The sequence below is a fragment of the Phasianus colchicus genome, chromosome 5 (genome assembly GCF_987193195.1).
Source record: "Phasianus colchicus chromosome 5, bPhaCol1.hap1.1, whole genome shotgun sequence".
In the NCBI taxonomy this organism is placed as follows: domain Eukaryota; kingdom Metazoa; phylum Chordata; class Aves; order Galliformes; family Phasianidae; genus Phasianus; species Phasianus colchicus.
The window spans coordinates 27,134,940-27,147,332 of NC_143440.1; the positions used below are offsets into that span (position 1 = coordinate 27,134,940).

Consider the following 12,393-nt stretch of genomic DNA (forward strand, 5'->3'; position numbering starts at 1 on the left):
TTTGTGGTTTGGCTTCACCTACCTCAGACTAAGCTAAACCTCAGAAAGTCACCTTTAGTGTCAAATAAAACTGTCAGTGATGGCAGGCCATTGTGGAATAGCTATTACATAACACATATTAGGGAGTGTTACCACATACAAACAAGGCTAAGTCAACCTAGGTGTCATTGTTTTAAATTTAATCAGAGATGGGGCAGAGGTGAAACTGGGGATGTGGTTATGCTGGAAGATGGCTGTGGTCCTTGCTGACAAGCTATTGCTGAGCACCCAGATCAGGAATGTCATTCATCTGAGTTTGGCCCTTGTTTCATCACACAGATGTTCTCTCAGATTCCAGACTTTCTCTGGAAAAAAAAGGGAAAGAAGACTAATTAGCTCCCAAAATCCCAGCTCTTACCTGTTTCAGAGTGGTTAAGATAATATTCCTAACAGTTTTAGTGAGGTCAGTATCAACAGTATCAAGTAGAATTCAAAAATCAAACTATAGAGTTTTTTTTTCTTCAAAACAATCTGCTTGTGAATCCTCTTTTTGTCTGTTTAATCTGCCCTTAGCATGGAAAAAAAAAAAAAAAAACCTTATATATTCCACCCAAACTGTGAACTTAATTGCTTTTTAAGCACCAGGTAATCCTGTTAATTTCCCAAGATTTGCTGGGCTCTTGGATCATACTGGTAAGAGTATGTAAAAATAATTTGCTTTTACACATTTCATTGTTCACAGGTAATTTATAATGTTCCTGTTAATTAGTGTCACTAAACTAGGTAGTAGATGAATAATACAGCTGTTGCTTATGTAATTGAAGTTTTGGCCATCAGAATCCCCTGGGATATGTGCAAGCTCTGAGTAATGCCAGACTCCTCAGCCTGTATGTGCAGGCAGCAAAGGTGTCCATGAAGTCCTTGATTTCTTCTTACCATCTTTGATACCATGTTGCTACAGCATTCCATTTCCTGACTTTTTTAGAGGGCGGCTCCTTAGCTGTTGGAATTGGTTTTGTTTGTTTTAATAACCGTTAATGATTAAATTGTAACATTTCTGCCCAAAAAGAAGAGTATTACAGCAGTACCGACACAGTGGTGCAGATGGTGAGTCAAGACTGTGATGTGATGGTGAATAGGAGTTGCATCACCAGAGTAGACTCTCCAGAGCACATGGACACGTATTCTTGCTAGAACATCTAGCAGGTAAACAGGCCTGGGAAGACAAAAGAGAGAGCAAGGGCTGAACAAGGAACGTCTCTTTGATGGATTTTGTGATTAAGAGCAATTGATTGAATTTTCATTCAAATCTGACAAAATTTAAATATTTATTTTTTCACTTTAATGAGTTTCTTACACAATGTGAAAATGTCATCTGCTATGTGGAAGCATTTTTCCAAGAGTAGAGAAAGTTAGAGAAATGTTTTCAAATGCTTTTTTCAGAAACATTGATGAAAATTTGCTGAAGGTATCTGGAGGGAAGGTGAGCCTTGTCCATTAAAAAAACAAACAAACAAAAAAAACTCCAGCCTTTTATGGAAGATAACTTATTGAGTGATATATATGTGTTCTACTGTAATAAAAACACTTTGCTTGTCATACTGATTCTAAAGCAGTATTTCAGGCTGCAATAAGAAAGAATTATTGTAAAAAAAAAAAAAGTATATATCTGTGGTAGGCTTGATGTTTGAGAATTTCTGAACTGCTTGTTTTTACGAGCCTTCAGTTAAAGTTCTTGCCCTTGTTACCAATCCCAAAGACAATGAGAATGTTCCTTGTTCATTTGATGCAATGCCAACCAACAGCCCAAAGTGCTTCTGAGTGTCATTTCAGCTAACTCGCATATCTTTGCATGAAATGCATTAGGAGATCTCAGATGATTCAATCTGCCAGCTAAGCTGTGGGTGCAACAACTTCAGAAGAGAACAAAAACATCTTAGGCCATTACAGCCATTTGTAGTGATTATTTGAGTCTGTGTAGTAATCTCATTTGTGAGCTAAAAAGAAACAATTCAAGCTGAGGTCGAACTGAGCTCTTGATATGTCACTGATGTAAAGTCAGATAATGTTGTTTGAGGTGATTTGTGAGCAGCTCTGCTCACTGTTGGCCAAAAAAATGTCAGAAAGGGTAGACAGCTGGGGAAAGCAAGCTATCATCCAACTCGGGTTATGTTATCTGCTTATCAATTGTCTCTGATTTTGTAGTTTTTATTATATAAGTTCTGTTTTGTGGTAAGAAACAAAATTCACAATGATTCTCAGGTGAACTGAGCATTAGCTGAAGGCAGAGACATTTGTGGGAATGTTTGACAGGTGGTTACTCAGCTGCCTTATGAGAGAAGTGTCTTCTATTTGCTAAGTGGGCTTCAGGGAAATATACAGATAAGCAATTGCCAGTGTTACCAGAACTGATTTTTTTTTTTCACTTGTATTATGCCTAGGAATGCCACAACTCATCTTTCTTATCTTCATATCAGATTTTTCACCTGGGTTCTGACAGGCCAAGCGGGCATAGGTAGGACCTGGATTTGCCCTGTTGCTTACCGCTTTTATGATGCTAGGGAAGCTTTGCTATATACACAGACTTTTTTATTCAAAACTACTGGTTTTTATTTGTGTTCATGCAGGAGGCCATCTGCAGAATATCTTGAAGAATGGCATTCATTTTAAGGCAAATAAGTTCTTTTATTAGTGAAATAAATCAGTAACTCCTTCACATTTGTCTTTTGTAAGGAAAATACAGGGTTGCAAGGATTTTACATTAAAGTTGTTAGGTCTGATCTTTCACTGTGGATCTTTAATCCGTAAAAATAAGAATATGCTTTTGTTCTTTGTGTAATTTTGTAATAGTGTGATTACTTTGCAATCTTCAAAGTTTTACTCATAGATTTGCTTCCTTTTCTGCAGAAGTCTTATTTCATCCTTAATATGAAAGAAAATACTGAGGTGCTTGCTAGACAAAATCGTTTTCCTATTGTCTTTAATGTGTTTATGATCATTTTTTAAATCCAATCCATAAGTGTCATACAATTATGAATTTGTATATTATTAAATGTGGTGAAGTTTTAGCTTTGTAAAGCTACTTAATATTTATTATAAGGCCTGACACTATTGTAGATTAAAACTATCTTATTGTTGTGTGGAATCTTATCAGTATTATGTTGTTTTTGTTTTTTTTTTTTAATGCAGAACAGTTAGAAAATTAGGAACTTTTATTTTACAACCACACTGCTACACAAGCATAAGCCTCTGAGTAGATTTTTTTCTATTACTCTGCAATAGAGTAATAGAAAATTTTATTAATTGTATCTATTAGTTATACAACAAAAAGTTATATGGTATTCCTTTAGAAATCTGCAACCAGTGAGGTACTAATAAATACGTATTTATGTGGGAATATTTCATAGACTAAGATTCAATCACATACTTTTGCATCACAACAAAATTATCTTGATTTCTCCAAATTCAAAATACAGCATTGCCACTCATCTGAACATAGAGACACTTTTTAGTTTGTCATATTACTTTGTGGCTGGGTAGAGCTCTCTAAATCAACGGCTGTGCTCTTGAATTTTGGCTGTAGTATTAGTGTGAATGTCAGTAACTACAGTTGCAAGTAGGGGGGAGTAAGCTGACAAAAGGAGAGTAAGACAAGTATGAACAAGGAGGAGAATCATGAGGAGCAAGCTGCTTTGGAGAAACTTGTGCTAGCATCAAATTTATTCAATGCTGTTGCTGAACAATATTGTTCTGTGAAAGAGGACTACAAAGATTTTTGTAGCCTTGAGGTAACCAAAGACACATTCTTAAGATAACCAAATCTCTGTGCAAAGCTTCCTTCAGGGCTGCTGAATATTTGTAGAATGCTTCTCATCCATTCATTCAGTGAAAGAATGTTCCTTTTTGGAATGCATTTGGTTGTTATCACTCAATTATTAACAACTTGGATATCAGCAAATCAGCTGTTGTATTCCATTGGCCTGGAAATAAGAATTTGCAAAGATTTTCACCTGTTTCCTCTGAGAAAAGAAGACTGATCAGTAAGCACAACTGGCCAGGAAGGAACTAATGGTGTCAATGACTGTATTCTATGAAGCACTGCTTGCCCCTTGTTATTATGGGTGGTAAAATATTTTGTTGGATGTGTGACACTCAGATGACAACTGTTTGACTCTCAGTTAAGCAACTGCAGGATAACAATGTTTTTTTTTTCTTTTAGAGGCTGATTGACAATTCGTAACTCACAGGTCTGAGTCAATTAAGAAATACTTGCTTTGTGTGATAGCTGTATACCATGCTTTATTTGGTGCAGCCTGTTGGCAATAGTGAAGATGCTGTCTGTGAGAAGCTGAGCTCTGTGTCAGATAACCGACTGCTCAGCCACCCTACGTTTTTCAAGTCAAGCTTTTGCTAATCTTAATAAAACCAAACAAACTTGCTATCTGAGTACCACCATTACTTTTTGTGGTATTGGAAGATGTCTCTGTATATGAAGAAAGAGCAAAGAAGCTAATTCTGCTCTAAACCAGCAGGTACATTTAGCTCGAGTGAGTGGTCTTGCTCGGTATTTCAATACTTTTTTCCAGTCCTTGCCTTCGCAGGTCACGTGTATTCCTCTCTGTTCTTCTGCAATCTCTTACATTAGCTCCTTGCAGTTGCCTTTACTCTCTCAGTTCTCTGTGGCTTTAAGGAGCTGGAGAAGGACTTGCAAGAGTAGGGGTAATACAAGAGAGAAGTATGCATTTGCAAAGAGGGAAAGGTACTGCTAAGTTTGTGAGTAGGGAACAGTTTGAAAAGTGTGTAGAAAATGCCTAGTAAAAGCAAAATGCCTGAGATGTATTGATAAAATACATCATTACTACCTGTTGGAATTTCTGCTCTCTGTTTTTAAATTCAGACTAGCAATTTTGCAACAGACGTGAAGATGTTTGTTGATACTTTATTAGTGTGTTTCTTGTACCTTAAATGCATAGTGGGTAATATATCCACATATATGCTAGGGAAGTATTCTGGCTCAGAAATACCATGTCCTAGCTAGGGCTTTTGCTTTGTAGATATTGCACAACAGTTCTTGTTGTACTTTGTACTTTGCGTGTGAGTTGTCTTAAGGTTTCCACTCATGAGGAAAAAAAGAGAGAAAAGGAGGAGGGCAGGGAAAAGGAGTAAAAGGTGGGAAAAAATCATACTAAGTTTTATACAGATCATAAAGAGGAACTAAACCAATTATCTGTATTATCAAACACTCTGTACTTGATAACAGAGTTAAAAGTACAGGAGGGCACAAATTGACATTGGAATGCGGCTTGGAGGAGTGACTAAATTTATCTGGTATACAGCCATGACAATCAATGATACGACTTGCTTGTGAATTTTAAAAGAATAAAAACTCTGCAGCAATATGCCAACTACATTGCAGTATAACTGTGGTGGCAGAAAACCTGCACATCTGATTTGCACAGATGTCAGCTGCCAGCACAAGCAAGCATACAGAGTCAAGAAAGAGGGATTAAGAAGCAGAGGGATAGATTGGGTCACCAAGGTGCATAATCACATGGTTCCTCAATATTTGGAACATATCTGTTGTGTAAGTCTTACTTATACATGTTGATATCTGCCACTGTGATGGATTTACATCCTCTTCCCCTTATATAATTTACTTATGGAATGGAATAGGAATGGAATCTCCATTGAACAAAGTACTATATGCTATGTATGGGATGATTGCTTTCTGATTTCCCCCTTGCTCCTGTATTTATACTGCATATGTTTCAGTTTAATTGCAATGGCACTGAGTCACTGTGGCTACAGTGACACTACAGTTGGTTTGGGCTGAAAGCTTCTTGAATGGTTGTCAGTGTCAAATTATTTGAAGTGAGCTTTGAGACTGGTATATCGTATATCAGCTGCTGGAGCTCAGAAGTTCCCTACTGATGTTCTCCATAAGAGCTGACTATAAGGATGCATATCAATATATGTACATATATTTACACCTACATATGTGTTTCTGTATTGTACATTAAAAGTATGCACAGCAGGAAGATTTCTATGTGCTAAGTAAATTTAACAATGACTTTTGTTTTTAATAATGTCAAAAGTGCTGATAATACTTGCTCTTGTGGGCATAGAATTTTACTTCTGTAAAGGAAAGTCTACCTCATAATTACTAATTCCATCTTTATTTCTGTTATTACCCTGAACTCAGTCAAGCTGTGAATGTTAGTTCTCAGCATTTATTTTCTCCTTGCTTTGTTGTTGTTGGGTCCCTAAACACATCTCCTTGGGCCCTGAGTGCTTCTAGGAGTTTGCCTGTACTCCAAGCCAATTTTAATACAGCTCATCTAATTGTCTTGAGAGGAAAAGGGTAGAAGAAGCCTTAGTGGAAGTTACCCACAAAATTAAGCCTTGAGGTTGGCTTCTGTCATATTTGCTCGAGAGCTCCTTTACATTCCTGCATGTGGCCCTGCCTGAGTGACATTGCAGCTGCGTCGCAGCCATGTCTGGCCCTTAAACCTGACTCGGAAGCACATAGATATTCTCAAAATGTTTTTTTTTTTTTCTCAGTTGTAAGCAGTGACTAATGTTACCACATATTGTTTTTAAGAGAAAGAATGTGAGATTCTGGAAAAAATGACAATAAATGTAGACAGGACTGCAAAATGTTTAAAGCTACATAACCTAGAAAAAATAGGAAGAAACTTTTGTTGGTTCTGATTTTCAGCATGCCATACAAGTTCATACTTCATGAGTTCTTAAACTATATTTCTAAGTCTGGTGTCTGAGCTTCATTTAGGAGTGTTCAAGCAATGTGAATAACTTCTTTACATGTGTTTTCTTAACCACAGTGTCCCTCCTTTTCCCTCATGTAGCAAAGTCTCATTCTGGTTCTCAGGGAGACAGCTTGTGACACTTTGTATTTACACACATGCTCTGTAAACATGCACATTTTTCACTAAGCAAATCAAAGCAGCTGATTTTTGCTCTAGTAAAGCAAACCCAGTGTTTTAATTTTAAACTCAGATGTGGAGTTTAAAATAAATACGCAAGAGTATTTTTTTTCTTATTGCAAACTCAAAAAAAAAAAAACTTTCTCTACAAACTTTCTATATTATTGTATCAAATTTCTCATGAGAAGTTGTTCCCTAGAATATTTCAAAGGTAGTATTTCTCTTATGTGAGATAAAGGGATTTGTCTCTCCAGTGATAGAACTACTTTTGGAGGGCATTTGGGGATGTCTCCACTTAAACCACATGCTCAGAGCATGGTCAGCACTGAATTCAGACCAGATTGTGCAGAGCTTTTATGTGTCCAGTCAGGTGCTGGAAACTTGAAAGAAAGGAAGTTACTCACCTTCCACAACCTCTTGTGGTAACCTGCTGCACTGCTTCATTATCTTCACTAGCTGTTTGGAGCTGCCACTGTTTCAAAATACAACTATTGTCTTTCTCCCATGCAATAAAGAGCCTGACTTTACCTCTTCCTCTACACTGCATACAAAAAGATCTAGTCTTGGAGATATTGGAAGGCTGCTATTAACTTTTATCTACCTGCTTCCTTTCCACACCTGGCTGTCTCAGTTCTCTCATCCACGTGGGATTTCTGCTGCAGCACCTGTTTGTCCTGAATCTTTACTGTTGATAAACTTGAGAAACATATTTCTTAAACAGGGTGCTCAAAACTGGAATCAGAATTCCAGATGCACATGTCAATTAAAGGGAATGATCATTTCCCTTGTTCTACCTCTGCTCTGAGCTGTTTTTTTTTTTTTTCAGCCTAGGTTGCTGTTAGTCTTCACTGCAAACTCGTTTTTATTCCACTGCCCACCAGGAGCCCCAGATCCTCTTTAGAGGAGCTGAGTGACCTGTCTGTCCCAGCCTGTGCAACAGCAAAGGTTGGTCTGGCCAAAGTGCAGGGTTTTGCACTGCGTTGAGCTTTGTGTGCTTCCAATTAGTCCATTTCTCTAGTTTGCCAAGAGGCAGCCCTGCCCTCTAATTGAATATACTTGTAAGATAATCACTGCAGCTATTTTTTACTGGTTTATGCCTTGTTTGCTTGTTTGTTTAAAGAAAAATATTGCATCCAATGTAAATTTCAGAGGAATTTTCAAAATGACTGAGGTGTAAGGTTTTATTGGTATATAAAACTTCATTTACAAAGAGTGTAATTATTTTCTAATTAGCTTATTAATGTTCAGGGCTTTCATTTAATAACTGTTTTCAGGGAGAACTGATAGCTCTATATGGTGTCCCTTAGTGCTGCAGCGCGTCTAAACTGGAACAAGAGGACCGGACTCCATCTCTGCTCTGACTTGGAGAAAAGAGTGCCACCTGCTGAGCGGATGAGCCAGTTTTGCAAACAAGTATGTAAAGCAGTCTTTAATCCAAATTCTGACTCAGTGCAATGTAGTTTTTTAATGATATGAGTCGATGTTGTTACAGCACAAGATGCGTCTGTACAAGACAAAGAAGCCATCTAATCTCCTGATTTAATGTAGTAATAAAATAATGTCATACCAGGAAATAAGTATGCATTAAATTTTGTTGCTGTAAAATTGATAGAAGTGCAGCCTGCACACAGTCTTGGCATATGCAGATAAAAGAGATAAGGAGAAAAAAGGCACATAGCAAAAGCTGCTAGTGCAAGGAAGAAACAGTGGCAGGTTTTGGAGATGTGAAGACTACACAGTGCAGAGGAAAATAATGAAGAGTGTGTAATAGTAGAACTGTTCTGTTTTACAGAACACTTCATAAAACTGTTTATTGCTCACAAAATACTCTTTGTTCCACACTGTCTTTGAAATATGATTCTTCTACTTCAGACATATAAGCTGGCTGATGTCCTTACAGGCCTGTCTAGTCTTAACCTTCTCGGAATGTTTAAGAAGAAGCACAATCCCTTCCTGTAGATTTCACACCTACTGTGTCTTTCAGCTTTGGTCTGACTGTTACTTTGTTGCCTTTGGAGTAAAGAATAGATTGCTATCACCTTATATATAATTCAGGAGACAAAGGACAATAATGTCAAGATGCCTCCTAGACAAGGATAGAAAGCATACTCCCTACTCTGTGCAACCTTAGCATCTGTAGCCAGATGGTGACGTTTCTGCCATTGTCTGCTGCTTTTATGTGATTATGTGTTGTGAAACATGAGACACTGCTCATCATTTCACTTCCCAAACTCCAAGCAGGTGAAGTATGATACGCATTTGTTCTGGCTGGAAGGAAGGGCTACACTTCTCTATTACAACACTATGATTTACAGTCACAGCAGACTTTCCCCCTCCACACACATGCAGTAGAAGCTGACATAAGCGGTTTTAATGTTATCAATATATGATGTGCTTCATGGAGAACACTGATTGCCCAATATTTCGTAACAGAGGAGGAAGAGGTAACTCCAGATTATGGAATTTGTCTTTTTAATCTGCATTAGGGCAAATTAAACTAGTTGGTTATATGCCTTTGACTTCATTATGTGTTCATGTATTTAAGTTTGCTTTATGTATTAGACAATTTGTGAGCAGTTTTGAACATTCTTTCAATCAATTCTATATTGATTCATTGAGTTATTAATCTACAGCTCCAATTTGTTGATGGTTTTTGAAGAGTAAATGTTTTAACAGGAGCAGATTTTTCCTTGAATGTTTTATTAAGCCAGGGTTACATCAAATGACATCTTCAGTTGTGAAAGAAAGAAAAATGCTTTACCAAAAGTACCTCTGGCTGCTGTTTTGCTTCTCACTTCCACGTCCCACTGTTGTTCTCTATTCTGTGGCAGGAAAAGATTGGGTGTGGTAATTAAACTACTGACCTGGGACTCATCGGACTAACCCAGCTATGCATCAGATACGCTTCGTAGTCATGGGTAAGTTGCTTCTCTGGGCACCTTTTTCCATGCATCTTGAGCTTCCCTGGTGAAAAGTTCTGCACAGCAGCCAGAAACTATTGTGAAAGAAATGCCAGCTAGTGTCCTCTACAAAAACTGTTCGTGTATTTCACTCTATAAAGTAACGGGTGGTAGGAGTGAGATTTCCCTGCTGCTCTGAAAAAACACTATGCCAGCCTGCAGGTGCTGAATGGTCCCAGCCTGGAAGAAGGTAAACACGGCTACGTGCACGCTGGGAGGGAAAGGTTTGCCATTTTCATGCTGCTTGGCACATTTCACTGAATAAGAGTCTAATCTTCGAATGCTGACCTAAATGTTATTTTATATTCTGCAAGTTTTCCTGATTGCTAATGAACTCAAGTATCCGTGGCAGTCTACAGGGGGAGCAATGACGAAGCAGCTGCTTTATTTCCTGCCTTAAGAGGAGCAGTGTGTCTGCATTTGCCAGCTCGCTGTTTATTTTCAGACCAACGCATCAGAGGAAGCCATATTCCAGCAGACGAGCTGAACATTTTTAGAAACCTCAGCAGAATTGCAGTAAATGTTCGACTTGGAAATAATTTTAATTTTTTATTTTTAGTAAAACTAAATTTCAGGAATGTGCTAAAACAGCGAACAGCATAGATGTGACCTAAGGATTTGCATTAGTTACAAGTCCTTTCTCCCTTTCTTGTTTCTCCCCTTTTACAGCTCCTTCTGAAGAAAAATGACCAAAAAAGGGGAAATGGAAGAACACATTATTTCTGCTACGAATGGTTTCTGAAAAAAAAACAAAGCCCTTTTAGGGATCTTTGCACGCTTGCTTGTACTTTCCACCGGGGCAGGCTGGCGCTGAACTCAGGGCACGGAGCCTGCACGCTCTGCCAGGTGTGAGCACGGCAGCGCCGTGCACGCCGAGCTTCCGAATCAGCGCTGCGTGCTCGCTCCTCGCACTCGGGGATTCCCCTCCTTCCCGACTCGGAGGAGGGGCAGGGCCCGGCCGCTGCCAGGACCGAGCGAAATGCCGGCGGGAGCCGCGCTGCGGCTGCGAGGGAGGAGGAGGAGGAGTTGAGGAGCCCGGGCCCGGGAGCCTCCCCGCTTACCGCACTAGGAAGTGACGCTTTCCCTGAGTCCCGGAGAGAAAGAAACAAAGTTTTTTGGTGTTTTTTTTTTTTTTTTTTTTCCGCTTTTTCTCCTTCTCGGTGGTCTTTCCTTCCGTGTTTACCCTTTGCAATCTGCAGCCTCGGAGGCGCCCGCCGTACCTCGCAGCGCAGGTGAGGAAGCACGTTTTGTTCCCTGTCCTGCTTTCCGCGGGTTTATTTTCTTCGCACGAGTTGCTTCCGTTCTCCTGCCATTTTGGAGAGGGGTGCTTCTCCCGGGGCTTTAATCTTGGGGTGCCGAGCTCTGGCTGCAGGCTGAGCTGCACGAGTACCTGTGGCGCCGCCGGGGCCGCGCAGCTCCGCGGGGCCGAGGCCGGGACGGCCCAGCCGGCTCTGCCGGGCCGCCCGCTGCGGGGCTCCGCGCTCGGGCGCTGAGCCGCTCGTCTTTCCCTTGCGGGCTCTCGGGGGGCCGCTCCGCCGCCCGGCTGCAGCGGCGTGCAGAGGATGCGTCTGCGGCTGGGTGAGCCCGTCCGCGCGCGTGGGGTTGCTCGGGCGGGCGGCTTCGGGCTTCCCTTTCTGGCTTCGTGTCGGAGCTGGGGCGGCTCCGGGGGCTGCGGGTACGGCGCCGCGACTCGGGGCGCTCGGTAAGGCGCGGTGGCTCGCCGCTTGCGCGGATTGTGTTTCTCTGCCGGGATTTGTGCGACCGAGGGGGTGGGGAGGAATTTATTAGATAATTTCTGAAAATCCCGTGCCCCTAAACGTACAGCTTTTTCTCTGGCAGCAACTGAAAAGGACTGATTCTTTGCAGTTTACCAGTCAGAGCTGACAATACACCCACGCACGTATGTGAGTGTCTTATATAATACTTACGGATTTTTTGCCAGGCATAAGCGAGGTTTATTTTTGGTTTCTAAAGTCTTGTGTGATTGCAGCCTTCAGAATTCAAGAAATATTCTCTCTGCTTGACAGAGATTCAACTTGGCAGCCTCTTTAAAACAAATAAATCATCATGGCTGTTACCAGAAAGCTGTTTTCATCCTGAGTTTGAGTGCGGTGGAAGGGCTGTCTGGAGCGAGCACAGGCAGTCAAGGGAGGGAAAGAGCGAAACGAAATGTCCTAATGCAGAGATTGGCATTAGGTTGTTTGGAGGGCGAGACTGCAGTTCCAGGCAGCAACAGCAGCAGCTTTATGACTGTGTGTAATTACAGAGTGATTGCATAGGACAGAATTGTTGGAACGAATACGTATGCATAGGCCATTGTGCCAGATTTCTGTACTGAACAAAACGTAGATTTGCATTGCAAATGCTAAAATGAGAATTTATATTGTATTGAACTGCCATGTTCCTCTTAGACTTCGCTGAAGAATTAGAAGGGGGAAAAAGGAGAAGTGGAGTGAGGCCGATCGTAGAAGTCGCAGCTCTGAAACACTCAGCAGAATTGCCACCTGTAG

At 40.5% G+C, this 12,393-nt stretch overlaps 1 protein-coding gene across 6 annotated transcripts in view; it reads left to right on the forward strand.

Moving 5' to 3' along the window:
* Positions 1 to 12,393, forward strand: part of MIDEAS (mitotic deacetylase associated SANT domain protein) — a 61,543-nt gene that overhangs the window by 1,437 nt on the left and 47,713 nt on the right. For 2 of the 6 annotated variants that reach the window (XM_031593576.2, XM_090141043.1), the window contains exons 2-4: positions 7,750 to 7,868; positions 8,231 to 8,336; positions 9,755 to 9,841. The gene's annotated coding sequence lies outside the window, so the exon portion shown is untranslated. Of the gene's footprint in view, positions 1 to 7,749; positions 7,869 to 8,230; positions 8,337 to 9,754; positions 9,842 to 10,976; positions 11,116 to 12,393 lie in introns of those variants that run through there. The other 4 variants (XM_090141041.1, XM_031593577.2, XM_031593579.2 and 1 more) reach the window with 4 other exon arrangements.